The 17184-nt window shown below is 36.4% G+C and overlaps 1 long non-coding RNA gene across 1 annotated transcript in view; it reads right to left on the bottom strand.

Moving 5' to 3' along the window:
* LOC124964984 (uncharacterized) overlaps positions 1-403 on the bottom strand; it is a 59664-nt gene extending 59261 nt beyond the window's left edge. The window contains exon 1 of the long non-coding RNA XR_007105051.1: positions 234-403. This is a non-coding gene — a long non-coding RNA (uncharacterized LOC124964984). The remainder of the gene's footprint in view (positions 1-233) is intronic.
* Positions 404-17184: the final 16781 nt, after the last annotated feature.

Genomic DNA, 17184 nt, shown 5'->3' with positions numbered 1-17184 from the left:
TATTTTATGTATTATGTTAGAGGACATTATTTCAGATGCTGAAGGACAATGCAATTGTAAACAATAGTGAGAAAGATATATTTTAAGAAATTCAGATCATCTTTATTTTGGAAGAAAATTTACAAGAAGGTAAAGTTTAACCAAATTTCCTGCTTGATAAAACAATTTCAAGTATTTCATCTATAATAGAGTTTGAGGCTTGGGTGTTGGGCAAGAGCAGTCTTTGTACTTACAGCATTTCCTGTATATATGCCTTCTCCCTTCTCCAGATGGACTGGTGGTGCTGGCATGGGTGTAGATGCAAATGGCAGAACCTGGGGGACAGAATAACTGAAGATAATGGTAGAGGAGAGAGGAGAAAGGAGTTGGTGAAGGGACCGGGGAGACAGAAAACAAGATGGGGAAGAAATTCCTCCTAGAATAAGACTTTGGAGAGAGAGATAGGAAAACAAGACATCCTCTAAGATTTATTATATGCTGTGGTATGTAACCTCAAGGGACTTGCCAGGAAAGATTTGCCTCCCCTAACAGCTGGTTCCAAGTCAGATTTGTGTCTGTACTGGGTACAGCAGCAAGGTGAATGGGCTGTCGGGAGAGCACACAAGTTTACATTTCAGAATAAATGGGTTTTGATCCTTTGCCTATACATATTGTAGCAGAAAGGCATATTTTGAGAGTATAAGGGCACACACTCTGGAAGACGAGACTCGGTTTTGGAATTTGGTTGCCAGATTTAGCAAATAAAAAGACAGGATGACTAAATTTGAATTTCAGATAAGCGACAAATAATTTTTAGCATAAAATGTCTAATATTGCCTGGGACATACAAATACAAAAAGTTTTGTTCTTTATCTGAAATTCCAATTTAGCCAGACATCCTATATTTTTTCTTGTTGAATTCAGCAATCCTACTGCAGTATAGACTCAAAAATAGATGGAGTGAGGGGCAGAAGAGATGGACACTATCTCCTCTGTACTGCAATCAGAACTTAATTCTGGCAATGTTACCAACACTCTCTCTGGTTTTAAAAAATCACATTTTATTAGTGAATATGAATGTTTGTTTACTAAGTACTAGATGTCTGGTAAAAGTAACAGGATAGTATGAAATGATGAAAGCCAGCATACATACAATTTAGGAGAACAAAATTTATTTCTTTAAAAGGTGATTTAATACAGTTTATCACCAAGAGTCATTAAAGCACCAAGTGACTTGATAATTTATATAAAGAAGAAATTCAAGGATGTGCCTTTGTAAATTTTGCTAAGAGTACATCTTCATTTACTGAATTTTCAAATCTACAATAAACTACGAGGACTGGTTGTCACGTCAACGTTTATGTGCTATTACTGACGCTTTATTTTATTGTTTTCTTATTTTTAAAATAAGCCAATTACACAATAAAGTAAAACAAATGTTACTTTAGAAAATCAGGAAATAGATACTTTGTATATTTTCTAATATAAAATAATAGCATGAAATAATATTTACCAACCACAATCACACATATCCTTTTTGGCACCTTATTACTAAAGATGAGACAAATAGGAAATGAACTATTAAAATATATTGCCTTTGTGCTCCTGCTTTAAGAATTGCATTGAGTTCATATTTTCATTTAGTGACCATAAATAGTACCCAGCTATGTTCTCGGGGGTGCAAATGTTTCTAGGAGCACTTGATCTATGGCATTTCTGCATTTCTAAAATGTTTTTCTCATGAAACATCAACCCCCCAACCAATACTAAGACACACACACACACACACACACACACACACACACTACACACATACATATATCTATACTTTCTTTTGCAGTGCTGGAAATTAAACTCAGGACCTCGCATATGCTAATATTTCTAAATGGATCATAGTGCTCATTATAAGTTAGGTGTATTTTCCTCTGATAAGGAAATTCCACCTATTTATGATGTTGTCAGTTCAGTGGCAGTTCAGTTTTTACTGTCAAATAGGCCAAATGCTGCTACCTTTTCCAAACCTATCTCCTTATGCTTTTCTTCCTTTTTTTTTTTTTTTTTTTTTTTTTTTTGCTGGGGATTGAACCCCAGACCTCACACATGCTAGGCAAACAAGCAACCCCTAAATTACACTCCCAGACCTCCCTTTGTTTGTAAATGTCCCCAAGTTCTGAGAACCATCTGACAGTCAATCATTGTCATGTATACATTTACTGCAAAGGTCATAACGAATGGTGATGATGAACAGCAATATGAAGACAAAGGTGATGCTGATGCTATCAAGAAAAGACATATTTGGTCTGCCCAACATCCCTTCCCAATGATGCTTTGGCAACTGTTCCTCCTTACCTTTGGGAATTGCTATCCCCTTCTCTATATGGTTTTAGTGGATGTGCCAATTACTGAATGCAACACATACACACACACACACACACACATACACATGCACGCATGCATGCATGTTGACCCTTGGTCAAGGGTCTCAGGTCAGAACAAACTGAGTTTCAGGAAAGTATACCTTTGCAAATTTGTCTTCAAGGACACTTCATAGACACTTGGGGGGAAAACGAATTTTACACAGAAGACAAATTACGAGTATAGTGCTTCCTAAAATGATCTTCAAAGATTATTTTCTTTCCTATTGGTTGCTAAGAAACCCTAAGTGTTATATTCCTATGAGAGTCAGTAGTCATCTTCAGGGAGTTCTTTTCACAATATTGAGCATGGTATCAAGTCCAGAAGCACTAATCAGCATGTGAACCTTTTAGTTAGTGAAGGTATGAAAGGAATGGGTAGATATGATTGGGTTACAGCATAAGGACAAGGGATGGGAGAAAGAAGTGGGGCAATGGCTCTTTACCAGTTAGTAGGGTAGTACAGTTGCCCCTTGTTATCTGCAGGGGTTTGGTTCCAAGTTCCCCTGTGGATATACCAAAACCTGAGAATACTCAAATCCCTTATATAAAATGGTACAGTACAGTTGCCCCTTGTTATCTGCAGGGATTTGGTTCCAAGTTCCCCTGTGGATACCAAAACCTGAGAATACTCAAATACCTTATATAAAATGGCATCATAGTTGCATGTAATTTTCACACAATCTCCTCTGGGCATTGGGGCGCATGCCTGGAATCCCAGAGACTCAGGAGGCTGATGCAGAAGGATCGCAAGTTGGAGGCCAGCCTCAGTAACTTAGATCCTGTCTCAAAATAAAAAATAAAAATGACGGGGGATGTAGTTCAGTGGCAAAGTACCCCGATTCAATCCCCAGTATCAAACAAAACAAAAACAAAAACTTCCACATGCATCCTTTCATATACTTTAAATTATCTAGAGACTACCCATTATACCTAATACTGTGCAAATACTGTATAAATAGTGACTACCCTGTATTGTTTGGGGAATAAGGACAAGAAAAAGAGTCTGTACATGTTCATCACAGATGTAGCTTTCTAAAAATATTTTGATTTGCATTCGGTTGAATCTGTGGATGTAGAACCCACAGAATGAGAGAATTGTCTGTATTTCAATATTTAGTAACCAATAAGACCATCTTGAATGTTTTCCTCTTAAATAGAACCTTGAGTTCACCCCTTTGATCCTCAGAGCTGGGAGCCTCAGCCACTTTTCCCTAGAGACCCTCTATTTCCTGCTGCCAAGTCCCTTGGGAATCTGCTATAGCCCAGGGAGACCAGAAAAAAAGAAAAAAAAAAAAAAAAAAAAAAAGAGGCTGGAATCCAGATGCAAACTATTCAAATGTGGCCAAAGCAGATTCTTTACGTTTTCTATACTTTAAGGTATTTCTGTAATGTTTATTCTCATTAATTTTGATTTTTTTTCTCTTTTGCTCAGAGTACCTGTCTACTCATATTTCACCAGGGTCTGAAGTTGAACACAAAGCTCAGGCCAGATGTTCATGCATATCTCAGCATGTGCACTTGAAAGGATATCCTTTCAGAAGGGATCAGTCCCTGCCAAGCCAAGCTGTGGAATGAGATAATGATGCCTAAAAGACCAAAGTAAAAGGTGGAGGTACAGATAGGTATCAGGGGAAAGTTAGGATGTAGAAATGTCAGAGCAAGTCACAAAAGCAGCTGTCCAGGCCCAAATGAGCTAGAAAAATCCACAATATAAGGAATCTTGGACTATAGTCAAAGCAGAATACAAGATTCAGAATAGTGTCCAGAAACCAGAACTAATAGTCCTTGGTGGGAACAAAGTGGCAGAGATATTACACCAGTCAAGAAATTTTATGAGCTGAGCTGCAGAAAACCTGGTATATTAGTCCCTAAGGTGCATAAGTTCTTTATGTTCATATAGGTCTCTCCCAAAGAAAGGTATATGAGGCTGAGTTGGATAAGATTTGACTGAATTGGATTGGATAGAATCATCTCAGGTTGGATTGGATTTCATTGCATTGCATTGGATTGGATTGGATTGAACTGGGACTAGACTGGATTGAATTGAATTGAATTGATCTCCAGTGGCTGAATCTAGTTTGGCTGAGAAGATAGGCAGTTCTCAATAATCACAATTAGAGAGTCAGGGAAGAAAAATGACACAACTTTCCACACTCTGAGAACAGGTTGGAAGGGAAAAAAGAAAACATTTGATTTCTTAATCACAAGATTTGGCCCCAAGCGTCCTGTGTTTAATGTCTGAAAAGAGCATCTGGTCGGCCAACTTTCTGTTTTGCACAACTGCCCAAATGGGTTACAGCTGTTCAGTTTAAAAGTTCCCAATTCTAAAGCAATGACATATCTTGTGATATGAATGCCATTGGAACCTTAATGTTCTTTTATGGAGGAATCTCATATTCTCCCTTTCAGAAGTTTCTGCTTCTTCAGTGAGCCAGCATTGCATATGTCCCTAAAATCTACCTATGACTACCTAGGTAAGTCAGTTTAGAACCCTTTAAGGCTTGCACTTTTAGTGCCTGGAGTCACATTTACTCCAAGTTCTCAGAATATGTCTACACGAGGACAGCATGTCCATGAATAAGTTGGTGTCAACCAGAAAAATAGTGGAAAAGAACTTCTGGTTTGGCAAAGTTTATTTTAAAATTTCTTCTTTGTTTCTTTGTTCCTATACACAGAAAACTGAGATTTCCTTACAAGTCTTATGAACCTGAGATGACTATCCATTGACTCTGCACCTACAAATAATATTAGAGCTCAATCAGGCACAAGACAGGAAATTTGATGAGTTACATACAACTAAATAGAGCAGGAAAGAAGGGAAGACCAGAGCAGATTGCCTTTATAAAGTCCAGTTTCAGGGACAGGGGCTGAAGGGTTTCAGCTGTAGAGATCATCTGTAGTAGAATGTAGGAGGAATTCTGCTCTGGAAATCTTTTGTAATGGTTAAAAATCCTGGTGGAGAAATGAAAGGCACAGTGAGCTCAAATAAACAGGAAAGGCAATACCAGCAAAACAAATTAGGTAGCATCAACACCCAATTCTTTGTGTGGATTCAGAACTCCAGTCACCTTTTTAAAAGAGAACTGTGCAAGGAAGGTCAAGTGTCCCCATTGCCACTCTTTTGAATTCAGAGCAGGGTTCTAAGTCAAATTAAGAGTAGAAACTAAAAGAGAAAATAATGAGAGGAAGAAGCCAGAAACAAGGTCTTGGGGGGCGGTCACTAAATTCCAGAATGAATAAGTAAATATGAATAAATAAATAAACAAGATTAGCATACTAAGAGTTGTCCAGCATCTGTTCAGCATCAAAGGAGACTGGATTGTAGGTAGAATCCTGGCACTATTCAGATTCCACTGGGGGAAGACCAAGGATATTCCTCATTGGGATCAAGAGATCTGGTCCTTCATATCTTAGGGATTAGGGAATTAACTCAGAGCAACTACAGAAGTGAGAGGTAGTGAAACAAGGCAGGAACAGCTATATGGCTCCTACCAAGTGCTGTGATGTAGATAAACATCAAGCAAGAAACAATTAAATATTAAGGAAGTTATGAATTCCAGTCCATTATAGTGTGTGTCTTCTCAATCAGTGATTCTCAAAATTTAATATGCATGGAATCATCTGGGAATCTTAATAAACTGCAGGTTCTGATTCAACAGGTCTGGGGAAGAAATTGAGGTTACCTATTTCTAACAACTTCATAGGTAATATTGTTTCTGCTGGTTCATGGACCACACAATGATGTTGTCAGGGTCTGGATGAGTGGTCTCAACTTGGGCTTCTTATTAGCATTGAACAATGCCGACGCCTGAGTCTTGTTTCTGAAGACTGCTTTAATTGATCTGGATTGGACAATGTTTTTCCTTATGTTCTTTATTTTTTAATTCTACCACCAAGTTCCCTATTGGCAGTTTCTTAGATGGCGAGTGTTCAGAGTTCTATGCACTCTGGGTATTTCTTCAGTCACAAAACACTGCAGGGTAATAAATCTTGTTTAATTTTGTGTTTTGTAGTTTGATTTGAAAGTGATATCATTGTTGATCTCAGAAATTGTTTATTTCACTTTTTTTTTCCTATTGAGAAAAGGTATTGCAAAATATGTCCATACTGTAATAGGTAAATTAGAAATTTATGTTTTCTCTTTCCCTTAAAAACATGTCTTGTCTCCAGCAGTCTTCTCATAGACCTCTTCTGTTGTGTTCATTTACTTGAGTTGCTTGGATCGGGCCCTAATGATGTGTTTGTTCTCTCATTACCCTCCTAGGCTCTAGCCAATTCCAAAAGCACATTCTTAGGAAGTTGATGTCTTGTTTAATTCCACATATTTCTCTTCTTAGAGAGAGAGGGCAAACAAGGATAGCTATCAGTTGCAAGATGTGTGGAACACATAGATAATCTAGCACTCTATTGGGAAGCTCATTTGTATGAAGAAGATCCAGGAACTATCTTTCCACTTACATCATTTATTCTCTTAAATCTTGCTCCTTCCCAACCTCCCTGCCTCCTCCACTCTCATTTCACCCTTATTTTCTATCCTTCTGAACAGAAGTTTCACATCAATTAAAGGGCTGGCTTATGAGAACCTTGACTCTCTACTAGACTGATTTCCCCCTGTTTATTGTCATTCTGCAGCATTCCAGAGATTATTCGACCCCAGGCACTGTGCCTAAAATTGGACTGTGTTTCCACCAAGGGGATCCTGGAGATATCCTTGGAGAGCAAACCACTCATGAACAGAGATGAGTCAAACATATGTCCCGCTTAGGTGAGGGAAAGCGTTCCTGTAGGGGGATGGGCTGACTGCAAAATAAAAGCTATGGAATTTATTTATCAGAAATAATGGTAGAAGACAGAATTATCTTTAAAGCAGAGGCATGACCACTTGAGTCGTCCAGAATGGTCTGACCCTAACAAAGGAAGGAACTCACACTTACTATCTTTATAGCTTGAGGTATAGATCAAAAGGAGATCAGTAGGAGCTTCTTTGAGAATAACAGGATGGTGGGTGGAGGTAAGCATGCCATTTGGCTCTAGTGGGTTACTCCCACATCCAGGGTTTGCATTTGAACTTCCACGGTGAACCAACACAGGATAACCACATGACTCAGGCAGTTCCTGAGGACAGATCCTCCTGTCTAATAGCTCAACCAAGCTTGTTTCTTGATCAAGCTGTGGGTGGCTCCACAAACATATGTGTGCTTTTCTTTATAAGTATTTTTGAATAAAATATAATGCAAAGATATAGGTTGTTTCTCAGAGTGTTCTATAGCAGTGAGTGCTGAAATAAATTTGGAGATTATTGACCAGCATCGTTTACGATAGGTGAGAAGCATGGAGGAGAGAAGACAAAATATAAGAGAATGTTCCACATTGTAAGGATATTATCTCTTAAAAATGGATACCCTGTTTCAGTTATTAGATGCAAATTATATTTTACTATGAGTTGTGTTTAAAAGATTGAAAGTCACTGTCAAAGAGCCATCATCTGCCAGCCCACTTTTACTCAGAATCTTCCAAAAACTATTAAAACTCAAATGATAATTTGTTAAGTTTTTATGATTTTTCAGATAAGAAGGCAGCCTGCTCTTTTGGCACGAAAAGGCAATCTGCAATTATATCTTTTCTTGTGACTCCTCTATTTCTAATCAGATTGGAACATTGAATTTTATTTGGTTCTCTTTCTTCCAGTCTCTATTTATTGCCTATTGGACTTTCTAACCACAGAGTTTTTTTCTCCTCTGCAGTTTATTTTTTTCCCCAATCATGACATCACCCTCTTTAAAGTTGTTTGAAGCTGTTGTTTCCTTTGTAGAAGGGAAACATCTATGTTTCTTAAAACCAAAGACTCGAGAGGAACAAAAACCCCCACAGGTGAGCAGCACCCCAGGTGGCTTTTACCTCTGGGTGTGCACAGCTGCTGCCCATCTGCTGAGGAGGGTTGAAGGGAATCACTTTTCGCTTTCACTTATTTCTTTCCTAAAACTGATCGAACTGAGAGCAATCGTCCGTTTCATGGCTACTCTCTTCCAGTTTACAAAATATGGTATAGTCCCCAGCATTTTATTAGGGTGCACTTCTCTAGAGTGGGAAATTTCACAATCTACCAAATGAATGTGAAACACCAGTGTGAACAGTGGGGAAGCAAATGACCTTTGTGACAGGGTAACAAACCTGTGGGCATATCAGTGGTTCCCAATTCATACTTTCAAAAAATGGCACAGGTATGAAATTGTTGTCAGGTTCTGGGTCACTGAAAACAGTTTTTCAAAATAGATAATGTGATTTTGACTAAAAGGTCAAAAGAATGCTTGACATTATGATAACAAAAGAAATTACATTATTATGACAAAAACCTATTCTCATCTACTTAAATGGTAAACCCTCACCAATTACATCTATTTAAAAAAAAACTAGAATAGAAAAGACACTGAGCATTTGAAAATAAGAAATACTTGTAGAAATATGGCTTGATCAGAAAAAATGACTATATAGACATGACTAAAAGATTCATTTCCAGTACACTTTTACATTTTATATTCAGTACTTTTCAAAATGTATAATATATTTATATTATTTTGAGTAACTGTTTGCTAGTAATGAGCATAATAATAAATCAAGCTTAAAAACTTAACCTTTAGAGACTTATAGTTATGGGAAAAACATTGAACTTTTAACTTTAATGTTTTTATACAGAATTAATCAATAATAGCAATCAATTAGAGATTTTGTATGTTACATTAGGATAAAATTCAAAGGGGGAACTCAATGAAAACACACTATTGAAAAGAGATTGCTCTTGCATTTGTTAATGGATAATGATAGATATTCCTTCATATGATATTTATATTATATTGGTTACATTTTAAAAAGTATTGTAACAGTTTAATTTTATATGTCAATATTGATATCATTTGCAGTTATTTAATCTTTTCACCAAAACATTAGAAACTTAAAAAGGAAAACTTCATGAAAATATTTTCTAATTTTTTTTTTTAGGAATTACACAGAAAAATTTATCTAAAGTCACTGATCTAACCCTCTTATAACCTTTTGTCAGGAATTTGTGAGCGCATCCCCTATTTATTTCCTCTGGTCCATCTCCCAAGAGAACACTTCCACGGATTGCAGCTTCTCATCCTCCAGGGTAGTCTGAGTTGGCTGAGAGCTTCACACTGTTTGGAGTAGTAACTATCAACAGTGGCCAGAGCAAGCAGCGTAAAATCAGCTCTACATTATCTTCATAATCAGAATAGGTCCCAGCTGGAGATTATTAATAGCGTGAGGCACTTGGTATCATAATACTTTAATTAATAATTCTTGATAACTAGCCACTCTTTTGTGAGGTACATGTATGATCAGTTGGTAGGTAAAAAAATTTTAAATGGCAATAAAAATGGAAACAAAATTTGTTTCTTGTACTGAACACAAATATTTATTGCCTTCTCTTGCGGATCCCTGAAAATGACAGTAAAGAAATACATACAGGCATTTTTTTTATAATGAAGGAAATGGTTTCAGAGGTGGATATGTGTTTTCAAAACTTTCTGAATAAACAAAAACTGGTGGATACAAATAGAGAAAACTAGAATTTCGGAGGGTGTTTCATCCAAGGAGGGAATTGAGCAAAACCTCAAAGGGACTGTGGGCTTAAGAGTGGAAAATGGCATCAAAAGGGAGGATTTCATTGAAAGTTAAATATGCTATCACATTATGCTATCATCATATTACATTTCTCCAGGTGAAAATAAACAAATGACACTTATTTAGAGATAAATCAATTAAAATTTTCAAGTTTTACTTTTTATTTTCTTTTGATCTTAAAATGATCTCCTTTCACTGTAATCAACTCTCCTGATGATTTCCTCTAGTTAAATGTTAGTTAGCTTTTTGTCTTCTCATGCTGCAAACTTTTCTCATATGCCTGATGATATCTGGTTATCTGTTCTCACTTAAGAATGAAGTGCTAGAAGGGCAGCATAGAAGATCTGTTATAGATATGGGGCTTGCCAAACGCAAGGTTTTGCTTTAGGTTGAATAGATGAAGCATCAACGATTGCATGTAGATACTCTTGATTTTAGAGTAAGAGGACATTTGCTTTTGGATCTTAATAGCCATGTTTGAAAGGTAAATTGGGGAAATTTCTAGGAATATAGAAAAAAAGAGGTAATGGGACTTAAAATATAAAAGAAAAAAATGTTAATAAGGGTTAATATTGGAGACCTAACATCGGTCTAGTGGAAGTTCCAGAAAGACAGATTAGAGAAAATGGAAGAATTTCAAAGAAACAGAGACAATTTTCTAGGGCCAGAGAGCATGACTCTCTATCCTGAAGGGCCTCTTGAGGTTCAGCTATATGAGTGGAAATGATCCTATAGACACATCACAGTGAAATTTCAAAGATCAAAAGTAAACAGCAGATCTTAAAAGCTTTCAAGTCATGTACAAAAATAATAAAATAATAATAGCCTCCACTATTTAATCCACAAATACTAGAAAACTGAACAAAGCTGTGAGAGGTCTGAAAGGATGGTATTCAGCCAATCTCTCAATCCTATGTGAAGGCAGAATACAAGTATTTAGAGAAGCAGATGGCTCAAAATTCTTATCTTCCATTGTGCTTTCTAGGAAGTCATTTGAAGAAGCACCCAAGGAAAATGAGGGAGTACATTGGTTAGTTTTCCATTACTGTAGCAAAATGCCTGAGATAGTAAACTTTTTTCCTTTTTATTGGTTCTTTTTAGTTATAGATAACATTAGGATTCTTTTTTTATTTTTACAGACTGCATTTCGATTGATTGTACACAAATGGGGTACAACTTTTCATTTCTATGGTTGCACACAATGTAGATTCACACCATTTGTGTAATCATACATGTATATAGGGTAATAATGTCTGTCTCAGTCCACTATCTTTCCTTTCCCCACCTACTCCCTCCCCATTTCCCTCTATAAAACCCAAAGTTGATTCATTCATCTCTTACCCTGCCGTAACCCACTCCCCCCATTATGTATCATCATCCACTTATCAGAGGAAACATTCAGCCTTTGGATTTGGGGGATTGACTTATTCCACTTAGCATGATAGTCTCCAACTTCATCCATTTACCAGTAAATGCCATAATTTTATTCTTCTTTATAACTGAGTAGTATTCCATTGTGATATATATCACAGTTTCTTTATCCTTTCATCTACTGGAGGGCATCTTAGTTGGTTCCACAAACTAGCTTTTGTGAATTGAGCAGCTATAAACATTGATGTGGCTGCTTTACAGTAGCATGCTGATTTTAAGTCCATTGGGTATAAACCAAGGAGAGGGATAGATGGGTCAAATGGTGGGTCCTTTCCAAGTTTTCTGAGAAATCTTCATACTGCTCTCCAGAGTGGCTGCACCAATTCGCAACTCCACCAGCAATCTGTGAGTGTGCCTTTTCTCCCACATCCATGCCAATACTTATTATTGCTTATGTTCTAGATAATAGCCATTCTGATTGGAGTTAGATGAAATGTCAGGGTGGTTTTGATTTGCATTTCTCTAATTAGTAGAGATGATGAGCACTTTTTCATATATTTGTTGATGACTTGTATATCTTCTTCTGTGAAGTGTCTGCCCAGTTCTTTAGCCCATTTATTGATTGGTTCTTTGTATTTTTGGTGTAAAATTTTTTTAAGTTCTTTATAAATTTTGGAGATTAGTGCTTTATCTGAAGTGTGTGTGGGAAAGATTTTCGCCCACTCTATAGGCTTTCTTTTCACATTATTGATTATTTCTTTTGCTGAGAAAAAGTTTTTTAGTTTGAATCCATCCATTTATTGATTTCTTGCTTCCATTTCTTGAGCTCTGGGAGTCTTGTTAAGGAAGTCTGATCCTAAGACAATGTGATGAAGACTTGGGCCTACCTTTTCTTTTATTTGGTGAAGGGTCTCAGGTCTAATTCCTAGATCCTGGATCCATTTTGAATTTAGTTTTGTACAGGGTGAGAGATAGGGGCTTAATTTCATTTTACTGCATATGGATTTCCAGTTTTGCCAGCACCATTTGTTGAAGAGGCTATCTTTTCTCCGTTGTATGTTTTTGGCACCTTTGTCTAATATGAGATACCTGTACTTATGTGGGTTTGTCTTTGTGTCTTCTATTCTGTACTGTTGATCTACCTGTCTATTTTGGTGCCAATATCATGCTGTTTTTGTTACTATTGCTCTATAGTAGAGTTTAAGATCTGGTCTTCTGATGTCTCCTGCATCACTCTTCCTGCCCAGGATTTCTTTGGCTATTCTGGGTCTTTTATTCCTCCAGATGAATTTCATCTTTGCTTTCTCTTTTTCTATGAGGAATGTCATTGGGATTTTAATTGGAATTGCATTAAATCTGTATAGAGCCTTTGGAAGTATGGCCATTTTGATAATATTAATTCAGCCTATCCAAAAACATGGGGGATCTTTCTATCTGCTAAGGTCTTTTTCAATTTCTTTCTTTAGTGTTCTGTAGTTTTCATTCTAGAGGTCTTTCACCTATTTTGTTAGATTGATTACCAAGTAATTTTTTTTTTGAGGTTATTGTAAATGGAGTAGTTTTCCTAATATCTATTTCAGAGGATTCATCACTTATAAATAGAAATGCATTAGATTTATGTCTGTTGATTTTATATCCTGCTACTTTGCTGAAATCATGTATTAGTTCTAGAAGTTTTCTAGTGGAGTCTTTTGGATCCTCTAAGTATAGAATCATGTTGTTAGCAAATAGTGAGAGTTTGAGTTCTTCTTTCCCTATTTTTATACCTTTAGTTTCTTTTGTCTGTCTAATTGCTCTGGCTAGAATTTCAAGGATGATGTTGAATAGAAGTGGTGAACGAGGGCATTCCTGTCTTGTTCCAGCTTTTAGAGGGAATACTTTCAGCTTTTCACCATTTAGAATGATGTTGGCCATGGGCTTAGCATAGATAGTCTTTACAATGTTGAGGTATGTTCCTACTATCCCTAATTTTTTCTTGTGTTTTGACATGAATGGGGTGTTGTATTTTGTCAAATGCTTTCTCTGCATCTATTGAAATAATCATATGATTCTTAACCTTATGTCTAGTGATGTGATGAATTATGTTTATTGATTCCAGATGTTGAACCAAACTTGCATCCCCAGGATGAACCCCACTTGATTGTGGTGTGCTATCTTTTTAATGTTTTTGTATGCAATTTGCCAGAATTTTTTAAAGGATTTTTGCATCTATGTTCATAGGAGATTATGGTCTCAAGTTTTCTTTCCTTGATGCATCTTTGTCTGGTTTTGGTATCAGAGTGATAACTAGCTTCATAGAATGAATTTGGAAGAATTCCCTGTTTTTATATTTGAGGAGTATTGGTATTAGTTCTTCTTTGAAGGTCCTGTAGAACTCAGCTGATAATCCATCTGGTCCTGGGCTTTTCTTGGTTGGTAGGTTTTTGATGGTTTCTTCTATTTCATGCTTGAAATTGATCCGCTTAAATTGAGTATGTCCTCCTGATTCAGTTTGGGTGGATCATATGTCTCTAGAAATTTGTTGATGTCTTCAATATTTTCTATTTTGTTGGAACATAGATTTTCAAAGTAGCTTCTAAATATGTATTTCAATGGTGTCTGTCATGATATTTCCTTTTTCATCATGAACTTTAGTAATTTGAGTTTTCTCTCTCCTCTTTGTTAGTGTGGCTAAGGGTTTATCTATTTTGTTTACTTTTTCAAAGAACCAACTTTTTGTTTTGTCAATTTTAAAAATTGTTTCTTTTGTTTCAATTTTATTGACTTCAGCTCTGATTTTAATTGTTTCCTGTCTTCTACTACTTTTGGTGTTGTTCTGTTCCTCTTTTTCTAGGGTTTTGAGATGTAATGTTAGATCATTTAGTTGACTTTTTATTCTTTTCTTGAATGTGCTCTATGCAATGAATTTTCCTCTTAATACTGCTTTCATAGTGTCCTGGAGATTTTGATATTATATCATCATTCTCATTTGCCTCTAAGAATTTTTTTTTTATCTCCTCTCTGATGTCTTCTTCTATCCCTGCTTCATTCAATAGCATATTATTTAGTCTCCAGGTGTTGCAGAAGTTTCTGTTTTTTATTTTATCATTGATTTCTAATTTCACACCATTATGATCTGATAGAATACAAGGTAGTATCTCTATTTTTTGCATTTACTAAGGGCTGCTTTGTGGCATAACATATGGTCTATTTTAGAGAAGGATCCCTGTGTTGCTGAGAAGAAAGTGTGATTGCTCATTGATGGAGGGAATATTCTATATATGTGTGTGAAGTCTAAGTTATTGATTGTGTTATTGAGTTCTATTGTTTCTTTGTTCAGTTTTTCTTTGAAAGATCTGTCCAATGGTGACAGCAATGTTTTAAAGTCACCCAGAATTATTGTGTTGTGGTCTATTTTGTTCCTGGAATTGAGAAGGATTTGTTTGATGTACATGGATGAGCTGTTGTTTGGGGCATAAATATTTACAATTGTTATGTCTTCCTGATTCATCATTGCCTTAAGTAGTGTGAAATGTCCTTCTTTATCCCTTCTAACTAATTTTGGCTTGAAGTCCACTTTATCTGATATAAGGATGAAAACCCCCATTCTTTACTGAGTCTGCATGCATGGTATGTGTTTCCCCATCATTTCACCTTTAGTCTGTGTATTTTTTTTTTTTTTTAATGAGATGAGTCTCTTGAAGGCAGCATGATTTTGGGTCTTTCATTTTAATCCAATCTGCCAGTCTATGTCTTTTGATTGATGAGTTTAGGCCATTAATGTTCAGGGTTATTATTGAGGTATGATTTCTTTTTTTTTTTTTTTTTATTTATTTATTTATTTATTTTTTTACGTTTACATGGGGTAATGATGTTTATTATATTTTTCCCCTCCCCCCCACCCCTCCCACCCCTCCCACCCCTCCCACCCCTCTTTTCCCTCTACACAGTCCTTCTTTCCTTCATTCTTACTGCTCTCCTTAGCCTAACTCTAAACCTAACCCTAAACCTAATGCTAGCCCGTCCCACCCCCCATTATATGTCCTCATCCGCTTATCAGCGAGATCATTCGTCCTTTAGTTTTTTGAGATTGGCTTATCTCACTTAGCATGATATTCTCCAATTTCGACCATTTGCCTACAAATGCCATAATTTTATCATTCTTCATTGCGGAGTAAAATTCCATTGTATAAATATGCCACAGTTTCTTTATCCATTCATCAACTGAAGGGCATCTAGGTTGGTTCCACAATCTGGCTATGGTGAATTGAGCAGCAATGAACATTGATGTGGCTGTATCTCTGTAGTATGCTGATTTTAAGTCCTTTGGGTATAGGCCAAGGAGTGGGATAGCTGGGTCAAATGGTGTTTCCATTCCAAGCTTTCTGAGGAATCTCCACACTGCTTTCCAGAGTGGTTGCACTAATTTGCAACCCCACCAGCAATGTATGAGTGTTCCTTTTTCACCACATCCTCGCCAACACCTATTGTTGCTTCTATTCTTGATAATCGCCATTCTAATTGGGGTGAGATGAAATCTTAGGGTAGTTTTGATTTGCATTTCCCTTATTACTAGGGATGTTGAACATTTTTTCATATATCTGGTGATTACTTGTACTTCTTCTTCTGTGAAGTGTCTGTTCATTTCCTTAGCCCATTTGTTGATTGGATTATTTGTATTCTTCGTGTAGAGTTTTTTGAGTTCTTTATAGATTCTGGAAATTAGCGCTCTATCTGAGGTATGGTTGGCAAAGATATTCTCCCACTCTGTAGGCTCTCTCTTCACATTTCTGATAGTTTCCTTTGCTGAGAGAAAGCTTTTTAGTTTGAATCTATCCCAGTTGTTTATTCTTGCTTTTATTTCTTGTGCTATGGGGGTCCTGTTAAGGAAATCTGATCCTGAGCCAACAAGTTGAAGATTTGGACCTACTTTTTCTTCTATAAGATGCAGGGTCTCTGGTCTGATTCCGAGGTCCTTGATCCATTTTGAGTTGAGTTTTGTGTAGGGTGAGAGATAGGGGTTTAGTTTCATTCTATTGCATATAGTTTTCCAGTTTTCCCAGCACCATTTGTTGAAGAGGCTATCTTTTCTCCATTGCATATTGTTGGAACCTTTGTCTAGTATGAGAAAATTGTATTTATTTGGGTTTGTGTCCATGTCCTCTATTCTGTACCATTGATCTACCTGTCTATTTTGGTACCAATACCATGCCGTTTTTGTTACTATTGCTTTGTAGTAGAGTTGAAGATCTGGTATTGCAATACCCCCTGCTTCGCTCTTGCTACTGAGGATTGCTTTAGCTATTCTAGGTTTTTTATTCTTCCAGATGAATTTCATAATTGCTTGCTCTATTTCTGCGAGGTACATCATTGGGATTTTAATTGGAATTGCATTGAATCTGTATAGCACTTTAGGTAGTATAGCCATTTTGACGATATTAATTCTGCCTATCCAGGAACATGGGAGATCTTTCCATCTTCTAAGGTTTTCTTGAATTTCTTTCTTTAGTGTTCTGTAGTTCTCATTGTAGAGGTCTTTCACCTCTTTTGTGAGATTGATTCCCAAGTATTTTATTTTTTTCGATGCTATTGTGAATGGGGTAGTTTTCCTAATTTCTCTTTCTGAAGATTCATCACTTATGTATAAAAATGCATTGGATTTATGAGCATTGATCTTGTAACCTGCTACTTTACTGAATTCACTTATGAGTTCTAAAAGTTTTCTGGTGGAATTTGCAGGTTCCTCTAAATATATAATCATGTCATCAGCGAACAGGGATAGTTTGAGTTCTTCTTT

The sequence above is a fragment of the Sciurus carolinensis genome, chromosome 14 (genome assembly GCF_902686445.1).
Source record: "Sciurus carolinensis chromosome 14, mSciCar1.2, whole genome shotgun sequence".
Lineage (NCBI taxonomy): Eukaryota > Metazoa > Chordata > Mammalia > Rodentia > Sciuridae > Sciurus > Sciurus carolinensis.
Note: the sequence above shows the minus strand (reverse complement) of the source record. Positions and strands in the feature narration are given on the sequence as shown.